Source organism: Mustela nivalis, assembly GCF_964662115.1.
Source record: "Mustela nivalis genome assembly, chromosome: 4".
In the NCBI taxonomy this organism is placed as follows: domain Eukaryota; kingdom Metazoa; phylum Chordata; class Mammalia; order Carnivora; family Mustelidae; genus Mustela; species Mustela nivalis.
In genome coordinates this window covers 30,958,305-30,985,344 of record NC_139023.1, presented here as the reverse complement: position 1 = coordinate 30,985,344, position 27,040 = coordinate 30,958,305, and the positions used below count along the sequence as shown (strand labels likewise).

Genomic DNA, 27,040 nt, shown 5'->3' with positions numbered 1-27,040 from the left:
TTGTGATGGATTTTGGACTTAAGGATCAATAGCAGCCCCCTCCCCCCACACACACCTGAGTAAACAGAATAAATCCACCATCCTGATGGGAGTCAGCAATGCATGCCATCAACACTGCATGGACCTAAAAGTGTAAAACGGGGGAAATACCAGCTGGAATTCCATGACTGTCCTTGATACGCTATTACTGTAGCAAAGGGGCTCTATGGAAGTTATCAATTTATTGTCTCACTGCTCCAAATTCACCTTTGCACCTTTTCTGTTAAAACAGACTGGCCTATTTGAGCATTTTGAGCATTTCTTGTTTACAATGGATATGATGTTAAGAACTGGCAGCAGAAGGTGATGGTGGAAAAATGGCAGGAGGAATGGAGACGCTCTTGGTTGAATGCATTGCTTTTCCTTCCATCTGCTGCATGATCCATCAGGTGGGTGGATGTATGTGTGTGTGAAGGGACATCCAGGTTGCCCTGTCTTAGCCATGTGTCCAAAAAGGCAGACCCTTGGAGATCTCACAGACCTGGCTAGGTTGGGTGATGATGACACTGCTATTGTCCTCTTAAAATGAATAATGCCTGACTCAGGACTCATGACCAGGCTGGTGCCACGACTTCCCCTGCATGCCCACCCACCAGCTTCTGCTCATCTATGCCACAGAGGATTGTCTTCTGAGCAACTTCTTCATCTGCAGGCTGCACTTTCACTTTCTTCAAAGAGGTCTGATACCAGTTTTGGGGAGTGTATTAATTTCCCAAGCTACTATCACAAAATACCATAATCTGGTTGGCTTAAAACAAAAGAAACTTCTTATCTCACAATTCCAGAGGCTTAGACATTTGAATTCAAGGTGTTGACAGTTCCATGTTCCCTCTGAAACCTATAGGGGAGTCCTTCCTTGCCTCTTCCTAGCTCCTGGTGGTTTGTAAGTAATCTTTAGCATACTTTTGGCTTACAGTGGCTTCACTCAATGTGACTTCATTGTTACATGGCATTCTTGTGTGTCTCTGTTTTCACATGGTCATCTTTTTACAAGGACACCAGCTATGTTGGATTAAAGGCCCATCCTGCTCCAATACGACTTCGTCTTAACTTAGTCAACTACATCTGCAACAACTCTATTCCAAATGATGTCACACATTCTAAGGTACTGTGGATTAGGACTTCAACATGTGGGTGGACACAACTTGACCCATAATAAGAAGGAAAGACTTCTTCCAAATGTGGCCTTCCTTGGATACTCTCCCTTAGCCTTAGGGAGTTACCTTTTGGAGTTATTATTACATTTTCATACTTATTCTTCTATCATAGTTTAATAAATCTTAGTATTAAACTTCCCTGTTTAAACTGATTTATGGTCTCTGATTCTTAATTGGACCCAGACTAATAGATACTGTGGAGAGCATACTAAAATTGAAATAATTTTTGGAGACTTCAACCTTGAACTGGATTTTCTTATTGGAGGATGAGATTTATGTCTCATCAATAAGGAATTTTTCAAAAATCCCTAGTGAAATTACTCAATTTTTAAATTAAGACTCAATATAAGCCCATTTCTTAATAAGCTAGAATCTTTAATTAAGGGTCAGAGATAACATACTAGAAACACTTAACTGTAACTATGGGACTAGGAAATAAGCAGGGCTTAGAACATAAGATAAAAGCATTTTCTATGAGTAATCGTTAAGTCTATCTTGAGATATTTTTTCAGATTGGCAAAAATTGTGAGTTGGAACACAGAAAAAAAAAAGAATAAACATAGAATTGAGAGTTGTTGTTATCTGAGTTGCTAGAAAGTTTCATCATAAAAATTGTAAGTGAAATTTTTGTGCAGAACTGCTTCATTGGTCTCTATCATGTGCATGTCAGAGGAGAAAGGTCCTGGATTTATATACCAGATCCTTAACCTTGGATCTGTGAAACCTACTTTAGGCTTTCCTTCATGCCTTCCAGTCTTCATGATTCTATAGCAACTTAAAAGGGGTTACCCTTTATGTGAGTGTGGAAGCTGATGGGACAGTACAGGCAGCCTACTGCCTTCGTTTGCAGGGTTAAGCCTAAAGTTGCTTTAGAATCATGAAGATTGGAGTCACAAAGGAAAGCAAAAATACTTGGAAGCAAAAAAAGAGCTTCAGAGTCACTTATGGTTTGTCTCCCTCCCAATCCCAGGGTTTTGGGAGAAGAGGGTGGGATTATGGACATTGGGGAGGGTATGTGCTTTGGTGAGTGCTGTGAAGTGTGTAAACCTGGTGATTCACAGACCTGTACCCCTGGGGATAAAAATATATGTTTATAAAAAATAAAAATTAAAAAAAAAAAAAAGAACAAATCCAAAAAAAAAAAAAAAAAAAGAGCTTCAGAATTTTTAGGAAATGAGAGCAACAATGACTGCCTGCTATTTGGTAAGGTGGAGAGTGGACTTCATCCTAGGTTGGGGATGTGGGCAAGGGACTAGTCATGGACGTACTTGTAGGTCATGATGTGAAACAGATTTATTCCAAATTCAATAGGAAATCATGGATTTATGTAGAGATTGCAAGCCAGGTATCAATATTGGAAACAGAGATGTTCTGTAGTAATCTATATGATGAATGATGGTGGATAGAAATTAAAGGATTTTCATCAATTTAATTCAGGGGTAGGATCTACAGGACATTTTCTCCAAGTTGCATTCCTCTAAAGAAGGGGACAAGGAAGCCTCTGCCTTCGGCTCAGGTCATGATCCCAGGGTCCTGGGATCGAACTCCGCATCGGGCTCTCAGCTCAGCAGGGAGCCTGCTTCCTCCTCTCTCTCTCTGCCTGCCTCTCTGCATACTTGTGATCTCTGTCAAATAAAGAAAAAAAGAAAGAAAGAAAGAAAGAAAGAAAGAAAGAAAGAAAGAAAGAAAGAAAGAAAGAAAGAAAGAAAGAAAAAGAAAGAAAGAAAGAAAGAAAGAAAGAAAGAAAGAAAGAAAGAAAGAAAGAAAGAAAGGGAGATGGATGTGTCATAAGGTTTCTGTTTCTAGTGACTGGATAAATGGTAAAGACATTGATGAAGATGGAGAACACTGCAAGATTAGATTTTGGAGTGAAGAAGGAAGGAAAATCACATGTGACATTTACACTTGCTAATCTTGCTAATTGTTTTAAATATTTTATTTATTTGATGGAAATTACAGGTAGGCAGAGAGGCAGGCAGAGAGAGAGGAGGAAACAGGCTCCCTGCTAAGCAGAGAATCCGATGCAGAACTTGATCCCAGGACCCTGGGATCACGACCTGAGCCGAAGGCACAAGCTTTAACCCATTGAGCCAACCAGGTGCTCCTAATCTTGCTAATTTTGAGATGTCTTTGGGACATTCAGGTATGGAAGGATTAAATAATTTGTTCAAAGCCATGTATATTTAGTATTTGACATTAACCAAAGCTTAATAGGTACTCTGAAACACTTTGGGTCTTTGGTCATTTTTGCTTACCCTACATATTTAATAACCCAAAATTTATCCTATTATTTAAGTAACTATTTCATTGGTTACTTTGTGTGTTCTCAATTTGAAGATGGATACAATTGCCCCTTTACCTCACAGGGGCACAAGTGACCCATTACCTCACAGCCTAGTAGTAGCAGAAAAAGAGGCAGGCTGCTTAAAGAGTCAACATTGAAAGTGGTACATTAGCTCCTCAAATTCTATCCGATTGACTTCTCTTTGTGTTACATGCTTTACCTCCTTTGTCCTTCCACCCCATTCCTTGTACATGAAGCCTTGTCACTCTTCAATAGAGACCCCAGATAGACAAATGAAAGCTCAGTGGCTTTTCAAGTATTTTTGTAAATAAAGTTTTATTGGAACAGAAAGATGCCTATTCATTTCCGTATGGCTTATGACTGTTTTCATATTACAAAGACAGTACCTGCAAACCAGACTATGGCCTACAGGCCTGAAATACTTATCAGGGATTTGCAGATTCCTGATGAAGACTAAAGTATTGTAATATCCTTTTATGTTTCCTCTCTTCCCTCAATCCAATCTTTCTGAAACATCACTGCTAGATTAATATCTCAAAGGTTGCTATAATCCTTTCTTTAATGAGACATGGTACACTTATTAAATAAATGTGAAAAAATATTCTAAAAATGCCTTTGAATATAAAACACCCACATCCAATTTCTCCACGGCTCCCTACTACCTTATGAATTAAGAATAAAAACCCAATCTGGCATTTGGAAGCCTCCATAATATGATAAAAGCCTAATTGGTTATGCTTATCTCCAATTACACCTCAGTAGAGGTGCTTCAGCCAAATTGGTCCATTTCCTTTGTCTGTGATTTCTCCTCGCTGTGTCTTTACTCCTACACCGTTTCCTGTACCAGAAATCCCTTCTTTCTGCCATTCTCTTTGCAGTTACAATGATATCCATCTGCATTTATGAGGATAATGTTAGCTCTTACTATACAAACTCTTCAATTCTAGTGACTACACAATAAAAAATTTATTTCTAATTCAAGGCAGGTGTTCTTGGTCAGTGATGTGGGGTGAAGTGTGTTGATAGTTGTCATCTGCCTCACAAAGTCACTCCAGACTGCCCATCTTCAAGTCATCCAAGGTCAACCTGGGCATGATTGTCTAGCCAGCAGAAAGGGAAGAGAGGATAGAGAAGGGACACCACTTCCTAATCCCAGAGCAGTCACATACGTTGCTTCTGTTTGTAGTTCATTGGTAAGAACTACTTATAAGGCCCCACCTAATTTCAAGGGAGTTTGAGAAATACAGTCCCTAGTTAAGCATCAACTCCTCAGGAAGATGTCTATGTGATCAGTTTGGAGCACAAATCTTTGATGTGCAGTTAGAGGTCTCTGCCAAATCATCTTTCTTTCTTTTTTTTTTTTAAAGATTTATTTATTTATTTGACAGATCACAGGTAGGCAGAGAGGCAGGCAGAGAGAGGAAGGGAAGCAGGCTCCCTGCTGAGCAGAGAGCCCCATGCAGGGCTCAATCCCAGGACCCTGGGATCGTGACCTGAGCCGAAGGCAGAGGCTTTAACCCACTGAGCCACCCAGGTGCCCCCAAATCATCTTTTATGGGATATCTCCACACTACCTTTCTATTCAGATAAACACTGTTTCCCATTCAGCCTTTGCAGCATTTAAAAAAGCTATTATTTTTTTTATTTTTTTTAATTTATTTTTTATTTTCAGCATAACAGTATTCATTATTTTTGCACCACACCCAGTGCTCCATGCAATCCGTGCCCTCTATAATACCCACCACCTGGTACCCTGACCTCCCACTCCCCCCACACCCACCCCCCCTTCAAAAAAATCTATTATTAGGAAGGCACTTGGGTGGTTCAGTCAGTTAAGTGCCTGCCTTTGGGCTCAGGTCATGATCCCAGGATCAAGCCCTCTGTAGGCCTCCCTGCTCAGTGGGGAGTCTGCTTCTCCCTCTCCCCTTCCTTCCTCTGCTTTTACTCTCTCTTTTTCTCTTAAATAAATACATAAAATCCTTTAAAAAAAGATTTAAAAAGTCTATTTAGGTTCTAACATGGTCTATCAGGTATTTATTATATGTCTTTGTATTTTTTAATTTTTTTTACTTTATTTCTCATTTTACTACTCTGATAATATCCTTTACATTACTCAGAATACTCTTAGTATCCACAGTGGTGATGAGTGAAAAATCCTTGCATCGGATTTCATTTTGAACATGTTGTTCAGTAAATTATTTTTAGAAGCAAAAGACCCAGAATTTTTCCTACCCCTGTAATACAAAAATTTGGTATTTGGATGACGAGGGAGGAAAGGGACTTAGGAATGTTTCCCGAGAACAATATCCCTGAGGTGGGGGTGAGATTCATAGATGGTCACTACTACAAATACATGATAATCTTATATTGCATGTGGTTATACAATTCCAGAAACTAACTGTTTAGGGTTGCATTGTGCTTCAGAATACGAAGTATTCTTGTTTGGAAATAAGGTCTGTAAAGAGATAAATTAGAACGAGGTCATTAGAGTAGATTCTATTCCAATATGACTGGTGGCATTATAAAAAGCAAAAAGTCTGACACAAAGATAAATTCTCACAGAAACAAGGTGATGTCAAGACACAGAAGGAGAATGTCATGTGAACATAAAGTAGAGATTGAAGTAACATGCCATAAGCCAGAGAACATGTGGAGCTCGTAGAAGCTGGAAGAGGCAAGGAAGGGTCTTTCCCCTCAAGGTTCAGAGGAAGCATGGACATACCGACACCTTGGTTTGGGCTCCATGCCTCCAAAAATGTGAGACAAATTTTTTTGCTCTTTGCATCTCTGTATTTTCTCTCTCTCTCCTTTTTATTCTCATTGCCACTTCCTCAGAGAGATCTTTTTTGCCAACAAACCTAAAGCAGCACTATTGCCCCCTGTTACCCCATCATAATATAGTCGAGCATATTTATTGTCTCTGTCCCACCTTAATATAGAATTGACCTTAGGGCAGGGTGTTAGCCTCACTCATTTATTGCCTTAACCCCTCTGGGCATAGCACAGTGACTCATATTCTATAAGCCCTCAATAAACAATGAATGAATGAATGAATGGCTACTCCTTTTGCTTTATATAAAATAGGAAAGTTAGATAAATCATCAAATATTTTCAAAATTCTTACCATATTTTGGATTTAAAACACAGAGATTCTGAAGCCAAACTTCTTGGGCTCAAATGCCAGCCTTGTCATTTCATAGCTCTGAATAAGGACAAAGTGGGTAGCGTTCTTGTTATTCAGTTGCCACCATCTGCAAAATGGAGCTAGTATCTATCCCTATGGCACAGGGTCATTACCCTGATTAAATGAACTGTACATGAAGCATTTAGAGGCACACCCAGCACATGGTAAATGCTATATAAATATTCACTATTATTATTATTTTATTATTATTGTTATTACTAAAGATATATAAATTATAGCATTATTTGCCATAGTTGATAAAAATGAGATTAAGGCTCTTTTCTCTGCCCACAAGGACTTTACTATATAGCTAGGGAGACTATAGAAGTTAAGTTATTTAAATAAAATTCAATTTACCAATTTAAAGTAGATGAGATAATACAAACATAAGATATAATATTGGGGTAATAATTATGATGAAAATGAATATAATTAATATGATTATGCATTATACATTTACGCCAAGTGGGTGGCAGTACTTAAGACTGATTTCACCATTTCTTGTCATCTGGATTACAAAGTTGTGTTTCAACGAGCACTATTTATGTGGAACTTCAATAGAGTTTACAAATTAATTCCTCCTGAAGCATTTCTTAAATGATACAAAGAGACCCAGTAAATAGCAGAAATCTATGGCAGAACACAGGGTGTCTTGGGGCCTCTCAGCAGGCACCCAAAATTTAGCATTAAAATGCTGCTTATACTCTTGAGTGTTCTTCCTCTTGGGGGAATTCTTAAGCCAAACTTTCAGATCAGCTTCGCCCTTAAAATCTCTTCATATTCAAAGCTGTCTTCAGGATTTAGACGTCTTATTAGAACATACCATTTCAACAGCTACCAATTGGGAATAGCCAGACTTTCAAGCATAATGGATGGAAAAGAGAGCAGTTTCTGAACCCATCTGGACATCTGTGCTAAGCAGTTCCAAGCAAACACACTGGAAAAATTGATTTTGCTTGCAAATTTATAAATTTGGTCCTAAATTCTGTGTGTTTATTTAGTGTTCCTCCGCTGAGCAACAGAGAAGCTAAGTGGTAATGACAAACTCAGATATGCACATTTAGCTGATTATGTTGGATTCCAAACACCTGAGCCAAGAGTTGGTCGCTATTCAATAACCCCAGTTATCCTCCAGCTGCCATGTGACTCGTTTCATATGTAGGACAGGAAAAGACCATATATCTCACTTGATTTCTTCTCATACAGCCTCTATCTCTGCTTCTCAGGTCTTTCTATAATTGCTTCGATCAATGGTATAACACATTAAATGGGTATTTAAGGAAATCAATTCAAAACACTATAAGAGCAAACACTATAAGCTTGGAGATTTTGATGCAAAACACTCAAATCCAGGAAGGGGTTTATCTGTAATAAAATGTGCATAAACTCACCTGTGACATTTACTGGTCCTGACTTGGTTGATGCCTGAGTCTTGGTTTTTAGTTCATTTTTTTTGAGATAGTACATGGCCTTTACTTTATTTTTTTCAAGCAATGATGATGAAATTATATTTGACCACAATGAAATATAATCTTTGAACATGTAGTTTAAATATTTGGGGCAATATATCAGAAGCATTAGAAACCCAATTTTGTACACTATTGATAAAATTATTTTAATGTTCTTCATGTATAAGAAAGGAATGCTAAAACATTTAACTATATATATTTGTAATTTCAACTTCTTATAGAAAATTTTTTCCTGGGATGAACCAATCCCTTCCCTTCCTTTCCTTTCTTTCCCTTTCTCTCTACCCCTGACCCTCTCTGACCCTTTTTATTTTTCTATCTAACAGACTAGCAAGTCGTTACTAGGTTGATTCTAGGCAGTGACTACAGAAATGAAATCAGAGTGGTTGCTCTAAAAGTCCAGGGCCAAAACAGAAACCTCTTCAATATCCTTGGGTGTATGCAAAATGAAGTAAATAGTTTGAAATTGGATAATATTGTCACTATCACTAGTTTGCAAGCTTTTGTATCTATCAGAGTTATTTGAGGAGAGGGTACGCTGGTTAAAACACAAATTTCTCAATTTCTAGGCCCCCATGATAGAAACTCTGATTCAATACATCAGAACTGAGACCTATTTTTTTTTTTAAAACATCCAGATGAGTCTTCAGTGACTACTTAAGTGTTAAGTGATCCAGAAATGACATTTTCAGAAACAGCCATTTCTAGATTAAAGGCTCTTTCATCTTGCTTAAACATTCCTTCATATCTTTCTTACTGATTAATTTCTCAATATCTTGCTTTATTTTTCCCAAGGCCCAAGTCTCACCTCTGCTATTAATGATTGGAGTAGTTAGGGGAACTGTCAACAATTTCAGCAGCAGAACAGACTCAAACCACGCCCCACCCCATTCGCTCCACCATGTCAGCTACCGCATGATTGATCCAGTCCACCTAGTATGGAGTCTGACCAGTAGGGCTGTAAGAGCTGTTAGCACACCTCAGTTGAACAGGTAGCTGCATAGCCAGAGAATGAAGTGACCATAACATTCCGCTCAATTTACAGAAAAATAAGGAATTCAGCAGTGTTTATTCTTCTATAATAGAGGCAACTTTGTATCAGTTTTGTCTTCTAAAATATGACAAAGTACATAGATACTGCTGTCACAATGGTAGTTTACTAAAAACAAACAAACAAACAAACAAAAAACACAACAAATTTAGGATAATGGTTTCTTTTGGGAAAAGGGCAGTCCGACTCTGGCTGGTGTGTTTTATTTCTGAAGTTGGGATATAGGTTTATTCTGTTATTATTTGTCCTATTTGACGTAGTTATTTAATTTAAATAAGATGGTATCATATATTTATATTGAAACATGGAGGCCAATGATAAGCAAGGAAATAAGTAGAACTTGGTTGCCTCTAAGAAGCTAAACTGGGAGTGGAAAAGTGGAGGATAGTACAGAGAGCTCTTTTTACAAATCTTCCTTTTTTAAACTATAGGGTATACTGTTAAATAAGTATAAAACCTAAATAAAAAAAATCAAGGACACTATTTAGCTAATGTTTTTGTTTGGTTTTGGTTTAGAATTTTTTGTCTTGTGTTTTTCTAGAAGAAAGCTAATTAATTTAGGTGCTTATGTTAGGGAACAACTTCTAGAGAGAACATCAAAAAAAGAAGGGTGTGTTTTCCTTTCTATTCATTTTAGTTGTTATCTTTATGCAATTATGATCTGGGTTTCTTTATTTTATGAGTTTTATGTTTGCCTGAATATTTTCTATCTTTTCAGTAACTTTCAAAGCCTCAAGATGTTTTATTAAAGATCAATTCTTGTACCATTTTTAAAATCTTTATTTCAATTCAGAGTGTTTCTATTTCTGTGAATCTAATAATCACAAATATAATCTGTTCTTTTTCAAGTAGTTTTCAGTTCATCTCAATGCTGTGTGGTGTCCCAGTTGCTCTGGGTTTGTTTACCACTCAGCAATCCGTACAGCGTTTGAATCTGTCAATCCCTGATTTCATTAAGATTAAACTTGCTTTAATGTAGTAAATCCAGTTGCCCCCAGGTTTAGATACAATGAACTGAAGGATAGAAACCAGGTTACTGTCATATGGAAATGTCAGGTGTACTATGCCGATTTGTCCTTGTTTTGTTTCACATATAAATTCTCTATCTTGGGGGGGATATCAAGGGTTATCAACATTTAGACTATGAATACAATTTACCACAAGATTTCCATTTTCTAAAAAGGAAAAACATAGTTAATATAGTCCCTAAGAATTTTAAGTATTTTTGCTAAGAATCAGGGTTTCTTTAAAATTGTCTGTTATTGATATAAGCACACTGTAGAGGATTTCTATAGAGAGTCACCCTGTATATACAGTGATTTCAAATATTTTCCCATTCATTTATATATTATTTCATATTAACTTAAGAAAATTGATTCCTATGGTCTTAGGAAAATTGTTTAATTTCTCTGTGCTTCAATTTTCTGTCATATAAAAAAGGGCTTAAACCATTATCAACACAATAAGACTAAACAGTTCGATAATAAAGCTGACATTTGTGCATAACACTTAACATGTGTCAGGAACAATTTTAACCCTCTTGTGTGTAAGCATCATTTAATCCACTGAATTTTATAGATTAGGCAAGTGATGCTGCACAATGGAGTTAGGGTGGTGTGCATGACTAATGACAGACATGGTTTCTATTCTCAGAGAACTCATATAGAATACAGAAAATAAAATCAAGTGTGAGTACTGTTTGGGCAAGGGCACAGCAGGGATGGGATAGAGGCAACAGGAGTTTCCAATCTACTCTAGAGGGTGCAGGAAAACCCTCAGGGCAGAGCTGAGGCCTCATTTGATAAAGTTGTAGAAGCTAAGCTCCATGAGAGTTCTGAAGATGACAAGGATGGGCTCAGCAGGTGTCCTTTGGTAGGTGGGTATCAAAGGAGAGAGCTGAAGAGAAGGAAGGCATTTTAGGATGAATGGAAGAAAGCTGAAGCTACTTTTTCCTCTAGTACTATTTCTAAGTGTCAACTGATGGACAAAGTTAGCACAGAGGAGTCCAGGCCCAGGCAGGGCAGACAGGAAGGTATGACTAACCCGCATGGCATCTCTCTGCTTTGACTCGCAGAGAGACAGTGAAGAACACAAAGTCACTCCTTTTGCCTACCCTCCCTACCTCCTTTTAGTCAATGAACATCTAAGACACCACATTTGCTGGGCCCTGCTGGGAAAGAGCAGGGAACATTACAGATACAGTCTGTGCCCACAGGGCCTTCACATTTCTATGTGAACTTAACAATATAAAGACTTCAATACTGAAATGATCACTCTCAGGGAAAAAACATTTTAAATATCTTAAAATGTTTTAAAAATTAATATTCTAGAAAAGACAGATTCAGGGTCAATTCTGATTGGTGTTTCCTTTTTTTTTTTTTTTAAATTTTTATTTTTTATAAACATATATTTTTATCCCCAGGGGTACAGGTCTGTGAATCACCAGGTTTACACACTTCACAGCACTCACCAAAGCACATACCCTCCCCAATGTCCATAATCCCACCCTCTTCTCCCAAACCCCCTCCCCTTTAATGACAGGATTAGCAGGTGAGTTTAGTCCAGAGCAAGGACATAAAGAACAAACAGAATATGTGAAGACTTGCGAAGCAGTTGGTGACGGTTGCTTGCTTTCCAACTCTAATAACAAATCAAGATCATAAGGTTATTAAATCAAAACTTGAATTGATTGACCATGGTTGAGCAATGATAATAATATGCTAGTAATAATAATAGAAAAAAGACTGAGTCCTTAAAACTCGTCTGGCAATGTGGTAAATTTTTTATAAACAGTATTTCATCCAACCCTCAAAACCTTTTGTACATGAGGAAACTGAGACTTCGAAAAGCTAAATAACCAGTCTAAGGCCACCTTAAGAGGCAAAACTGAGGTTTAAGTCATTATATGTAAAGGGATAGAGATAGATACATAGATGATAGATAGGTGATAGATAGGAAGAGGATAGAATGGACCAAATAGCTTCCAGTCAACCAATAAAATTCTTATTTTAGTATTTTATTTGTGATTACATCATTTTAATTAGTACACGGAAAGTAATAAGCAATATCATATATCTTTCCATTGTGTTGCATACCTCTGTATTTACCCAAAGATGCTGATGAATCAATTCTCTCCAAAACATGCTAAGTATCCTGGGTTTTGATTTTATACACAGTTCATCCTTATTACAATGACTTCCTGTATCAATCAAGATCATTACAGGAAACACAGCACTCAAAGTTGTTGATGGAGTAGAAGTTAATGAAGGGACTACTGACAAAGGTTAAGTGGGGATAGGAGGTGCTGAAGGGTGATGGGGCTAACAGAAGAGAATCTTTACCATCTCCACAACTTGAAGGGCAAGAGGGGAGTACAGCTCTCCCAGCTTGGAAAGAGTGCCTACAACCAAGTGGAGAGCTGTCCAGCAGGGGCTCTGGCCTCAGGTCCAGGAACACAGCTCCTGATCACTGTAGCCATAAGAGAGGGATCCAGGGGAATCAATATCCTGGCCTCATTATTCTACAGTTCTCCTGATATCCTGCCGTGCCCCCCACTTCCAGAACCCTGTGGGAAGCTGGAGTGCAAGTGACCATAATGCAGTATAGAAAGGTCAGCCTGCTGGAGTTTGAAGGGTGAGGTTTAAGTAGGAGTCCAAGTTGGTTCCACAGTTGCTGGCCACTCAGTGGACAGTGGGTGTAGTACTCACTCAAAAAAAAAAAAAAAAAAAACCAACTGAGGGGCGCCTGGGTGGCTCAGTGGGTTAAAGCCTCTGCCTTTGGCTCAGGTCATGATCCCAGGGTCCTGCGATCGAGCCCCGCATCGGGCTCTCTGCTCAGCAGGGAGCCTGCTTCCCCTTCTCTCTCTGGCTCCTTGTGACCTCTATCTGTCAAATAAATAAATAAATCTTAAAAAAAAAAAAAGCAACTGAGAAGAAAAGGATGAGGAATTCCTTTGAAAATCAAGTATATTACTTTAAAATGAGTTCCATTTTGGAAGAAGTGTTTATTGCTTCCCATCCCCTTTAGGGTTTTTAATAATTGTGAATTAATAGTCTTTAATTCTTGCATTTGTAAACATGTAATTTTTAAGTTATACATACAAATTTTTTTAAAAGATAATTATTTCTTTTCAGCTGGGATACTGTGTTTAAATTTGCCCGAGAGATACACATTGATACACACTGATATATTTGTATGCCTACAGAAAGGACAAAAAGAAAGGGCCAGATCCTTTAGAAGATATTGAAGAAATAAAATAAAACAAACAAAAAGAAAGGAAGTATAGAAATAGCTAGGAGGGAGGGTGAACATTTATCCATGCTTCTACAATGGGGAAGAAATCTTCTTTGCACTCCCAAAAGTGATAATATGGCAGAATTCTTTATGCCTCTCTCTTTATACCTTCACACTCCTCCTCAAGGAAGAAAGAGTGACATCTAATAAGGGAATGGTTCTAAAGAGTCTTCTTCTCTTTTTCTTCCCACCTTTCTCTCAAGATACACAAGATTTCTTCTTTGGGTTAAGCATCTAGAGCAGGTTGCTATTTGGGAGACAGAAGTGAGTTCAATGGGGGTGGAGTGGCCCGTAGTTCTGAGTGAGTAAAATTAATTCAGGGAACAGTATTAGGAAGACCAATTGTGACCTAGATGTGAGCTGTATCATCCTACTCAGTTTTACCAACAAGAAAACAAACATTTTGATCTCCATTTGTCTAACTCACATATCATCTCAATTGGTTTACAGCTTAGAAGAAGAAAAGAGGAATGACCTTATTACTCTACTCTGTAAAGAAGTTCGGCAAGAACTACCTGGAAGAATAAAAGAGATTCTCTGCTTAACCTGGAGCATATGCACACTGTGTAGGACCTCTAATCTGCCTGTTTGGTTTGAGAAGAACATCACAGAAGCAGGATGACTCATTAAATAAATCTCAGGTGTTAGAGGGGAGAAACACTGCTGAGAGATTATGCAGGAACCAATGAAACAGCTGAGGTCCAAATTTCACAGTTTTCAGTCATGGTACATAACATCCAGATCTACTTCTGTCACCACTCCCTCTCCAAGCATCCAATTCAAAACAGCAATAAGCAAAACAAACAGAAACCCTCCAATATCTTCCTTTATTCTCAGAATAAAGTCTGAATCTGTGACAAGATCAGAGCTCTGGACTTTTCTCTCACTCAGGATTCATGTTATACCATGATCTTCCCACTTTCTATGTGGGAAGATATTCCTCAAACCCAACATTCTCCCTTCTGCCACAGGGCTTTTGTATCATGCTGTTTATTCTACTTAGAATGTTCTCTTCACCCACTCTTGTCTTAGTTAACTGCTACTCATGATTCCTACTTCACGTTAAGCTTCTTTTTCTCAAGGAAGCCTACTTGACCCTCTAGCTTAGGATGTTCTTCTTTTTTTTTCTGCTTTTATGGCTTTGTCTTCTTTCTTTCTCCCCATACCCACCAAGACTTATTCCAGTTGTGGTATTTCATTTATCAATGGGATTATTTGACCAATGACTATTTTAATCCAGAATGCATCTTCTTGGAGGTATTTACAATACAGTTTATGCTTATTACTTATAATAAAGTTTAATAGAATTTTGATAACTGCTGAAATAATGAATAAAAGAAAGAATCCAAATTAATAAAAAGGTCACTCATATGTTAATATACTATGTGTATATATTCAGAAATAAGGGTTAAATAGATATTATGGTTTTCTCAATTTCAGTGTATCTCAAGAATATATTTCATATAGAAAAGTAAACTATTTTCTACATTAGATTTTCATAGTATATTTTCTGTTTCTCAAAAAAAGTGCATTTTAAATCATCTCTGCATGGTTACAGTGGTACAATGAAGTTATTTCTTTACTGTTCACATGATTATCCCATTTTTAAAATCTATATAATCTGTGTATATTGCAGCACTATTACATATTATCTTAATATCCAAGATACTCCAGTGAATTTTCTAACATTATAAATTAGTTCTAAAATAAATGTTGCATATTCAAAAGTCTTATATTAGCTTTTATTTATAAAAGAAAATCAGAAGATGCTGTGAGTCAGAATAGGGAAAGCAGATTGCTTTGGGGGGAAAAAAATAGAGCACTTGGGTTCTAGTTAATTCCATAAATTGCTAGTCATGTGCAGGGGTAAATTTAAACAACCTGAACATCTGTGTGAGTGAGGGAAAGGCTGTCTACTCTGTCTTGACATAAAATAATACGGCCTCATCTCGTGGTAGAATCCAAAGCACAATTCAAATTGAAGATAATCACAGGCTATCCTTAGGCTGTGGCTGTTCTGATGCTGTTGCAGACTCTGATACTACATCATACTCTTCCCAAACCAAGAAGTGTTGAAGTTAAGAACACAGTGTCTGGAGCCAAACGGTTGGTCTCAAATTCCAGCTTCCATACTTGCTGGCTGTACAACCTCAGGCAAATTACTTAACTTCTCTGCACCTCTGGCTCCTCAGTAGCAATGTGAAAGCAATAATACCATGTATCAGACAGTGTTATCATGCAGGCAAAGGAGGTAGCAAATGGAAAATCTGAGGAACAGTGCCCACCACAGAGTAGGCGTCGGTTAAGTATTAACAGTCATTCACAGGACTGGTGCTATTTAACCATTCACTGTCTCATCTGTCAGTTCCCTATATTGGGTGCTGAGGGTGATGGAAGTTCATTCATCTATTCACCAGGTGATTCTGCAGCCTTTTCGGTGGAAAAAAATCCTCTGTCCATTTAACACTTCAGATATATTTTTAAAAGGAGAATATCATTTTAGCAGTTGGAAATGAACTGTCTTTCTGTTTCACTTTTACTTGGTCTTCTCCCTCGGCGAGATGTGTGCCTGGTTCTTCTGATAGCCTTACACGCTCATCTCTCAGGCTAGTCCTCCACATTGTCCAAAGTAATTTGGCCTCAAACCATGCTGCCTAGTTTCTCTTGTTCTTGAGTATTTCATTTTTGGACTTGGTAAGTGCTCTACTCCATTTCATGCCAATTGCCTCCCTGTATGGATTTAGTCATAAAGCAATTGGAGAGGCAACCAAACACCAACTCCTTTAGAAATGACTAGAACTTTGCATAGTGCCATTTATCACGACCCCACTGCGACTCACCATATGTGAAGTAAATTCACTTTGAATCCCATTTAAATCAATTTGCAAAACTGCCCGAGACACTAACAGATGATTCACTGAAATTGAGATGTAACTATTGCCTTCTTGGCAACCCCAAATAGCGTCCCTCCACCAAAACAGCAATCAAGTGAGTTATGCATGATTTGCTTTTAAGAGACCCACGGTCTTTATTGTTCACATTTGTTTTATCCTCTAGATGCTGAATACTCCTTTCTTACTCCCTTACTTTGTAGAGATGAAAGAGAAATTTGAGAGTCGGTGATGGCCAGAGGCAAGTTGTGCAGCTCTACACACTTTTCATCACCGTCTTGTCTTGCTCCCGGCATATTTTTAATATATGTCTTTAACTCCACCCCATGAATCAGAAATATTATCAGCTGCAGGATTTTATTCTTGTTGGTGTTTATGAATGACTTCGTCGTCCTTCCAAGGGCTATGAGAGGAATCAAGTATCTCCAGGAGCCCAGACGGAGACATATCCTCATAGCAACTTTAAAATTCTTTAAGGCTGACATTACCACAATTCTAGAGATCAGCTAGCCACGGCCAAAATAAGGTATTTAGAAATGTGCAGAGTCTATACAGCCGTCGAGGTGGTTGTTCAAGTGTAGTGAAATCAACAGAAATCTCTGTTATTTTACATAATTAACCTGTCAGAAGGCAATCAGAGGAAGGCATGTAACAAGGTCTTCACTCTTGCTTCCCTTCTTCATGATCTTGGTCAGAACCACAGATTCTCAGGTTCAAAACCTGTTGTCCCCATCACACCAAGTCTTTCCCTCCTCCCCTGCAAAGCTCAAGATTGGCCTACTCTCTGTTTGCCCACCATAAAATGCCTAATACGTATTTCTTTTACTTTCTGGTAAGGTAGAGTCAAAGCACTGATTACGAATTTTACATATGTTTTGTCTTTTTATCCAGAAAACAAAAAACAAAACAACAACAACAACAACACCAAACTAGATTATGTTTAGGATACCGGTACACTTCATAAAAGTTTGAAAATCTGTAGAGCTATTAGTGATGGAAAAAGAGATTTATTTTGTGAATTTTTATCAGAATTCTTAAAGATAATTAGGAGGTTGTATTTAATACTATAGATTATACCTATGTATACATACATATACATATATATATATATATATATATACACACACACGTATAAATGTATGTCTATTGATTAAATATACACTCACACACTCATTTAGTCCTCACCAAAACCTCTATGATTATCTCCATTTCACAAAATGAAACCGTAGCATAGAACAACTAAGTAACTTCCAAGGCTCAAACAGCTAACTACATGATATTAGTTTTAGACCAGGTGGTCTGGCTCCAGTAGGAATTAAAGAAATACCTAAGGAGTACAACTATATACACTGGATGGATACAAACTAAATATTATTTATGTAATCTTTCTTGTTTCAGAAAACTCCACCTACAGAAAGCTAATAAATAACTTACATAGTATTAAATATTCAGTTCAATGAAGTCAGAGGTGTTAGCCACCAAGTGACTTACCCCCTTAAATGGCTGGAGGTAGAGTTGATCAGAAGTATGGTACAACATGCTGAAACTTCTGAAAGCATAAGCCCAGAGAGTCCAGCCCACATAAAATAACCTTGTTCTGAACACTGTTTCTGTGTTATACAAAAGAGAGGGCATAAAATACCTGCCTGTAATGAAAGCATCATGCTGAACTGGGCCCCTCACTTCAACCTTTATGATCATATAGATGGGCTTCTATGCAAGAGGCCATCACTGCCATTCTCTGGGTTAGTCTGTGCCTTGACTTCATCCTAGGCTGCCTTTCACGTTCCCTTCAGCTGCCCACTTCCGTGCCACTGACTCCTCCGTGTGCAGGGAATGGACAGTACAAGGCTTTTTCCCCTTGTGAAGCAAAACTTGTCTTCATTGTATTGAGCTGGCTTTTTAAAAACCGAGAACTCAGGTCGGTGATTCAAGATTTCTGTATCAGGACAGTGGGAAGATTTTTCTCTCCGTGGAGGTTCAAAGGGAAAGTAAGGGCTCTGTGCCACGTTACTCACAGCTCATTTCCCAAACCTAGATTTTGGTGGCTTCACATCCTCACCCCTCCTCTCTCTAAGTAAAGAGCATCTGGCACTGATGACATCAGCGTGTCTATTAAGAAGTAGTACAAAAGGCTTATGAGGAATTGAAAGTCACCAGAGGTGACTTCAGCTCAAAGTGCCCCCTATGTTAAGATTTTAGTCTCAATAGGGACATGAGAACAAATAATTAGAAAGAAAAATATTACCATTGTGTCAGCTTTGGGAACATTTTTTTCTACGTGTATTTCCATTAACTATTCAATTAAATATGCATGGCTTCATGACCGGGCTCTGGGGAAGTGTCCTAGCCTCTGGCAAAGCCCTCAGGCCTTGAGAGAATGTTTCAATTTTTAAATAAGACCTCAAAAAGACCTTGGTTAATGTTTTTTGATGGATTTATCCGAAGTGACTTTTTAATCATTTTAATTTAAAAAATATTTTATATTTTCCACACATTTTAATCTTCACTGTTGTCAAGCAAAAGAAATTTCTGGGACATATTTTTAAAATTATTTTTACTTTTCATTCAAGTATCAAATACTTACAGAAAGGTGTACACAGATGAACCGATGGATTTTTACAAATTGAACACCCTCTTATAACCTCTTATAACCCTATAACTCCACACTAAGGAACAGATATTAACAGCTTCCAAGCACACCTTCTTGGCTCCCACATAGGCTCTATGCTGCCCCCAGGTGTAGCCACTGTTCAATTTTCTATAACCAGAGTATTTTTATTTCTTAAAATTTATGTACCTTAGAACATACAGCATTTACTTTTGTGTGTCAGGCCTTTATCTGTCAACACTTTGTGATGTTATCCATATTATTTCATGTATTTGTACATGGTTCATTCTCACTGCTACAGAGTATCCCATTGGGTGAATATTCTACAATTTATTCATTCTACTGTTGGTAGGCCACTGGTTTCTAGCTTTCAGTATTACACATAGTGTTGCTACAAATATTCTAGCCCCTTTTTTAATGAATACAGTCTTTGTTAAGGATATGCCAAAGAAAGAAATAGTTGTTTCATACTGTGTACTTTGTATTGATCCTATAATAAATTATCACAAATTTAGTAGCTTAAAACAACGCAAAACTATTACCTACAATTTTGAAGGTAGATTGCCAAAACAGATGTATTGCTGGTTCCTTGAGGAAAGAATGGGGTGGTTGGGGATTAAAAAGGTTTTCTTTTACCTTTCAAGATTATTTATTTATTTGTCAGGGAGACACACAGAGAGAGAGAGAGAGAGAGTGAGAGAGAGAGAGTGAGCACAAGCAGATGGAGTGGAAGAGGGAGAACCAGGCTCCCTGCTAAGCAAGGAGCCCAATGTGGTCCTCAATCCCAGGACCCTGGGATCACAACCAGAGCCAAAGGCAGATGCTTAACTGACTGAGCCACCCAGGGACCCTGGGATCATGTCCTGGGCTGAAGGCAGATCATGCACTGAGCCACCCAGCATTTTCTGCCTATGGGATTTCAGTAGGTTCTAGCACCCAAGGCAAAACAGAAGCAATTGCACGATCCTGCTTGAGTTGCGGTGTTAGAGCCACAGATTCTTCATTAGCCAAGAAAGGCTGCAAATAGTACAAGGATACTTGGTAAAAAAAAAGTTGTTTGCCATCACAGGTAAGATGCTATTATATTTTTGTGCCTGGTTTCTGGGTTAAAAAAAAAAAAATCTCTGTGCACTTAACCATTTTAAGTTTAGAATTTTACTCCTCGACAAGTAAATTATTTCTGAGGTGGTTAACCCCCCCAGTGCACTGGCAGAAATAAGTACAAAATTGATTAGGGGAGATTTTCCACCACCCAAATTATAAAATATTCTTGCAAAAAGCAATAAGCATGCATAAATATGAGCTCGAAACAATTATGCCTTCAGCCATGAAAGAGTAAATGATATCAGACTTTCCCGCCTACCATTACAACTACAAAACTGGACAAGATTTAAAAAACTGTCTTCGGTTGTTTGACAACAGGCAGAGAGGCTGAGATTTTGGAAACAGGAGAAATACCTGAGATGAACTTATTAACTTATTAATGCTCTTACCACAGTGCAGAAGATCTGGAGCATGGGAGATGCAGATCGGAATTCGGGGCTGCTGAAGTATCTGAAATTCGCAGGAAAGAACTGGAGAAGAGAAACTACACTGGGACAAATTAGAAGTCTGTGTAGGTGGGGGCACCTGGGTGGCTCAGTTGGTTAAGTATTCAACTTTTGATCTCAGCTCAGGGTCTTGATCTCGGGGTTAAGAGTTCAAGCCCTTCGTTGGGTTCCACCCTAGGCATGGAGGCTACTTAAAAAAATAAAACATAAAGTCTGTGTTGGTATTCACCGTAGACCCTTGGCCAACCAAGGGCTGGGCGGTGCATCCACAGGATAAGTCTCTGTAAGATTGAGCAATGACTAAATGTTCCAGGTTGAGAATTGGATGCATGTTTCAGAGGTTGAGCCCCACAAAGGATCACTGTTATCTTGATCCAAAGACACTCTTTTCCTACCAGGACCTGCATTTATTATTATTTTTTTTCTCCTCTGAGACCATCACTTATTTTGGATTTTTTTTTTTTTTTTTCTGGGCGTTACTGGGAATTAGAAACAGTTTCATATTTTCAAGTACTGGGTTGGAAATAGTTCCTCTAAATTCTGCTCAATAACTGAAGAGTTTGTTATTTACATCATCTGTCTCTCTCCATGCTTAGCACAGCAGCTAAAGGAAGCCACTCTTTTCAGTATTGTGCATGGAAATCGTCCAGGTCTAATCCATAAATTCACTGGGTATATTTTCTATTCTAGTCCTCTTATTACTGTAGGTGACAGTGTTGCCACATTTTCTACCAATGCATAACAGAGGTTGTCTTTTTTACTTCCTACAATAAGATTTCCTCACTGTTTTTACACTCTGCACCAACAGTTTCCTCAAAGTCCTCCTAGCTTCTGCCCACTATCCACAGCACATATTTTAGGGTTTAGTCATAGTTAAACCCCACTTGCAGGACAAATGTCTGCTTTGGTTACTTATTGCTATGTAATAAAACTCCAAAACTCAATGGCAAAAGACAAAAGTAATAATTTATTATCTCATGAATGATTTGATCAAGTAATTTTTCCACTAATCTCACTTGGCATCACTCATGTGGGGACAATCTGAGGCCAGATACACCCAAAAGAGCCTAGACAGCTTCAATCATTTGTGTGTCTGGAGAAATAGAAAGAACTCACAAATAAAAATGGCTCAGACCTCTCTCTCTAGCCACAGGGGCGCACCACAAGGGTAGCTTCGTTATATGGCCTCTGGATTCCAAGAATCAAAATACAAGGGAGAGTCAGAGGAAGCTGTGAGTGCTCTGAAAAGCTAGATCTAGAACTGGCATGGCATCATTCCTGCCATGTTCTTTGGATCCTGTTTGGTAAAACCAACCCAGACCTAAAGAAGAGGACAGATATTCCCTCATCAATAAAGTAGTGACAATAACTCTAGCCACTTTTATTTTTTTAATTAGTTTTTTATAGCCACTTCTCCACCAGACACAAAGTCTTTCAAAATGACATTGTGTTAAAAGTTACAAAAGAGAAAATTAAAAATAAAGAAGCCCATATCTACTAAAAAATTGAATTTATATTAAAAAAAAAAAACCCTTTCCATGAAGAAAACATCAGACCTAGATGGGTTTCACTGGTAGATTTTTTGACTAAGAAATAAAGAAGGTCAACAAAACTATAACTCACTCTTTGAAAAGACTAATGAACTATAAAACCTCTAGGAACACTGAAAAACAAAGGAGAAATTTCATTCATTTTAGAATATGAGAATATTATAAATAACAAAAGTACTTAATGCTTTATTATGCACAACTTTATTCCAATGTTTGTGAAATTTTGACATCTGATTAAAAAATGGAATAACTGAAAAAAATTTTAGCCACTAAAAATGGCTGAACAAAAATCAATATATTAAAAGCTATCCTCAAATACAAAATGAAATATGAGGTTGAGGAGCTTTTGAAGGTTAAGTTAATGGTAAATCTCCAACTTATGACTCCCTATAATATACAGGCTACACCAGAAAACAGAGGAAAGTAACTTTTTTCAATTGTGAAACTGACATATAACTCAATAAAATTTTTAAGCATCTCTTATGAAAAGAAATCCATGACATAACCCATGTCACATGTGGCTATAATGTGAAAAAGTTAAATAAAACATAAAACATTAGCAACATCAACCCAGAAACATACTTTTTAAAACACATGAGATAAGGTAGAATTCATTTCAGTAAAGCAAGAGTGACTTAATATGACAGAAAACTATTACTGAAATACTGCACAGTAAATAATGAAGAGGGAAGTAACTCCTCAGTACATGTAACAAACCACTTGAAAAGTTCTACACCTAATAATTTTTTTTTTAAATCACATACCTAGGAATAAACCTACCAAAGAGGTAAAAGAAAACTATAAAACACTGATGAAGAAAACTGAAGATGACACAAAGAAAGGGAAAGACATTCTATGCTCATGGACTGGAGGAACAAATATTATTCAAATGTCTATTCCAATCAAAGCAATCTACACATTCAATGCAATTTTTATCAAAATACCACCACCATTTTTCATGGAGGTACAGCAAACAATCCCAAAATCTGTATGGAGCCACAAAAGATCCTGAATGGCCAAAGTACCCTTGACAAAAAAAAAGCAAAGGCATCACAATTCTGGACTTCAAGATATACTACAAAGCTCTAGTAATCAAAATAGTATGACACTGGCACAAAAACAGACCTATAGGTCAATAGAACAGAATAAAAAAAAAAGAAAGAAAGAAAGAAAGAAATTAACCCACAACTCTATGGTCAATTAATCTTTGAAAAAGCAGGAAAGAATATCCAATGGGAAAAAGATTGTCTCTTCAACAAATGGTGTTGGAAAAACTGGATAGCAACATGCAAAAGAATGAAACTGGAATACTTTCTTACACCATCCACAAAAATAAACTCAAAATGGATAAAAGACCTAAATGTGAGATCTGAAACTTCAAAAATCCTATAAGAGAACACAAACAGTAACTTCTTTGACATTAGCTGTAACAGGTTCTTACTAGATATGTCTCTTGAGGCAACGGAAATAAAAGCTAAAATAAACTACTGGAACTTCATCAAAATAAAAAGCTTCTGCACAGAGAATGAAACAATCAACAAAACTAAAAGGAGAAGATATATTCAAATGGCATATCTGATAATCGGTTAGCATTCAAAATATATAAATAAATTATCAAACTCAACACTCAAAAAAACAAATAACCTCCCCAAATTGGCAGGAGACATGAATAGACATGAATTTTTCTAAAGAAAACATACAGATGGCCAGCAGATACGTGAAACTTCTCTCATTATCAGGGAAATACAAATCAAAACTACAATGAGGTATCACTTCACACCTGTCAGAATGGTTAAAAATAAACAACAGGAAAGGGTGTTGGCCCGGATGTGGAGAAAGAGTAACCATCTTGCACTGTAAGTGGGAAGGCAAAATGGTATAGGCACTCTGGAAAATAGCATGGAGCTTCCTCGAAAGTTAAACATAGCACTACCCTATGATCCAGCAGTTGTACTACTAGGTATTTTCCTAAAGAATATAAAAATACTAATTCGGATATATACATGCACCCTGTTTATAGCAGCATTATCTACAGTAGCCAAATGATGGACACTTTCCCCAACTGAATGGGGAAAGATGTGGTATATACATATAATGGAATATTAATCAGCCATAAAAGAAGAATGAAATTGTGCCATTGCAATGACATGGATGGAGCTAAAGAGTATTAGACTAAGTGAAAGAAAGACAACTACCATATGATTTCACTCGTATGTGGAATTTAAGAAACAAATGAGGAAAGGGAAAAATAGGGAGAAGGACAAACCAGGAAATACTCTTACCTATAGAAAGCAAACTGATGGTTACCAGAGGGGAGGTAGGTGGGGAGAAGAGCTAAATAGGTAAAGGGGATTTAAGAGGCACTTGTGATAAGCACTAGTTGCTGTATGGAAGGACTGAATCACTCTATCGTACACCTGAAACTAGTATTACACTATCTGTAAACTGACTGGAATTTAAATAAAAACTTTTTAAAAATCTTAGTAAATTAGGAAAATAAAAGAATGTCTTTGACTCCACTAAAGATCTAAATAAAAAGTTTATCTTCCAAAACCTATGACATACATCATTCTTTTTTTTTTAATTTTTTTATTTTTTATAAACATATATTTTTATCCCCAGGGGTACAGGTCTGTGAATCACCAGGTTTATACACTTCACAGCACTCACCAAAGCACATACCCTCCCCAATGTCCATAATCCCACCCCCTTCTCCCAAACCCCCTCCCCCCAGCAACCCTCAGTTTGTTTTGTGAGATTAAGAGTCACTTATGGTTTGTCTCCCTCCCAATCCCATCTTGTTTCATTGATTCTTCTCCTACCCACTTAAGCCCCCATGTTGCATCACCACTTCCTCATATCAGGGAGATCATATGATAGAAGTCTTTCTCTGCTTGACTTATTTCGCTAAGCATGATACGCTCTAGTTCCATCCATGTTGTCGCAAATGGCAAGATTTCATTTCTTTTGATGGCTGCATAGTATTCCATTGTGGACATACATCATTCTTAATGAGGGTATGTTAAAGATATTTTATTTTAAAGGAGCAACAAAATAAGGAAGACTACAATTACAAGAATCTATAGCTTTCATAAAGGCCAGCAATAAATAATTAGAAAGTCTAGCTTTAAAACAGAGTCATCTACAATAACAGCAAAAAACGAGGTGCTTAAGAATAAATATAACCCATGTTATATGGAACTTTTATGGAAAATATATTAAATCTCAAAGACATAAAAGACATAAAGGAGTGAGAGGTTTACCATGTTTCTGTCAGTAAAGACTCAATAAAATAAAAATGTCACTTCTTCCTAAATTAATCCAAGGATTCAGATTATCCCTAATCTACCAGTTGGTCTTTGTTATTTTGTTTTGCTCTTTTTTTTTTTTTTTTTTTTTTTGCATTGTCAAACTGATCCTAAAATTTACATGGAAAGCTGAAGAGATGACTATACTCAAGGATTAGTATTTTGATGATGTGGGAGAAAACTTACCCCATCAGATGATAAGACTTACTAAAAAAGGTAATGCAGTTATAATATTTCAGTGGAAAGGAATTAAGAGCCTCTGAATAACTTTACATGTAGGAAAAATGGTAAATGTTGCGGATGACATTATATATAGTTCAGTGGAGCACAGGATGGATTTTCCCATGAATAATACTGGTAAAACTGGCTACCAATATGGAAAAAAAAAAGAAAAAATATATATAAATCATAAAGGAATATCTTTATGATCTTGAAATAGGAAATAATTCTTTTAAAAAAGATTTTACTTATTTATTTGAGAGAGAGAGAAAATGCTAGCATGAGCTGGGGGTAAAAGCAGAGTGAGAGGGAGAAGCAGACTCTCCGCTGAGCAGGAAGCCCAATGCGAGGCTAGATCACAGGATCCAGAAAACATGACCTGAGCCGAAGGCAGAAGCCTAACTGCCTGAGCCACCCAGGCACCCCAGGAAAAATTTTCTTAAATAATAATTTAAGAAGGCAACCATGGAGGAAAAAAAAAATAAAGTGTGATAAATTCGCATACATGAAATTTAAAAAAAAAAACTCAAAATGGCAAAAGAAAATGAAAAGCAAAGCTTTTGACTTAGAGAAAAACGTTTGCATCCTATATAAATTAAGTAGTATTCACTTTTCAGACTATATAAAGAAACCTCTGCAAACCAATAAAACTAAGCACAATTAAATAATAATGAGCCAATGAGACAAGCATATATCCGGGCAGTTCACAAGAGGGAATCTGAAGTTTGCTAAATACATAAAATGGTCACTCACAATCGGAGAAAAGCAAAGTCAAACAAGAGAGAGAATGATTAATTTCTTGAGTAAAGAATATGGACTATGTATGTAAGTGACAAATCACTTAATTCTACTCCAGAAATCAATATTACAACTAACACCAAAGAAATACAAACTATTATAAGAACATACTATGAGCAACTTTACGGCAATAAATTTGACAATCTGGAAGAAATGGATGCATTCCTAGAAACATATAAACTACCACAACTGAACCAGGAAGAAATAGAAAGCCTGAACAGACCCATAACCAGTAAGGAGATTGAAACAGTCATTAAAAATCTCCAAACAAAAAAAAGCCCAGGGCCAGACGGCTTCCCGGGGGAATTCTACCAAACATTTAAAGAACTAATTCCTATTCTCCTGAAACTGTTCCAAAAAATAGAAATGGAAGGAAAACTTCCAAACTCATTTTATGAGGCCAGCATCACCTTGATCCCAAAACCAGACAAGGATCCCACCAAAAAAGAGAGCTATAGACCGATATCCTTGATGAACACAGATGCAAAAATACTCAACAAAATACTAGCCAATAGGATTTAACAGTACATTAAAAAGATTATTCACCATGACCAAGTGGGATTTATTCCAGGGCTGCAAGGTTGGTTCAACATCCGCAAATCAGTCAATGTGATA

At 37.2% G+C, this 27,040-nt stretch overlaps 1 protein-coding gene and 1 long non-coding RNA gene across 2 annotated transcripts in view; one reads left to right on the top strand and one right to left on the bottom strand.

The window, feature by feature from the left end:
• The window catches only part of KCTD8 (potassium channel tetramerization domain containing 8), a 258,780-nt gene that overhangs the window by 37,153 nt on the left and 194,587 nt on the right, over positions 1-27,040 (bottom strand). The gene's annotated exons all lie outside the window — the stretch shown is intronic.
• Positions 272-14,358, top strand: LOC309863422. Its single transcript, XR_014311024.1, has 3 exons — positions 272-428; positions 1,034-1,144; positions 13,949-14,358. It is a non-coding gene; the product is annotated as an uncharacterized lncRNA (long non-coding RNA).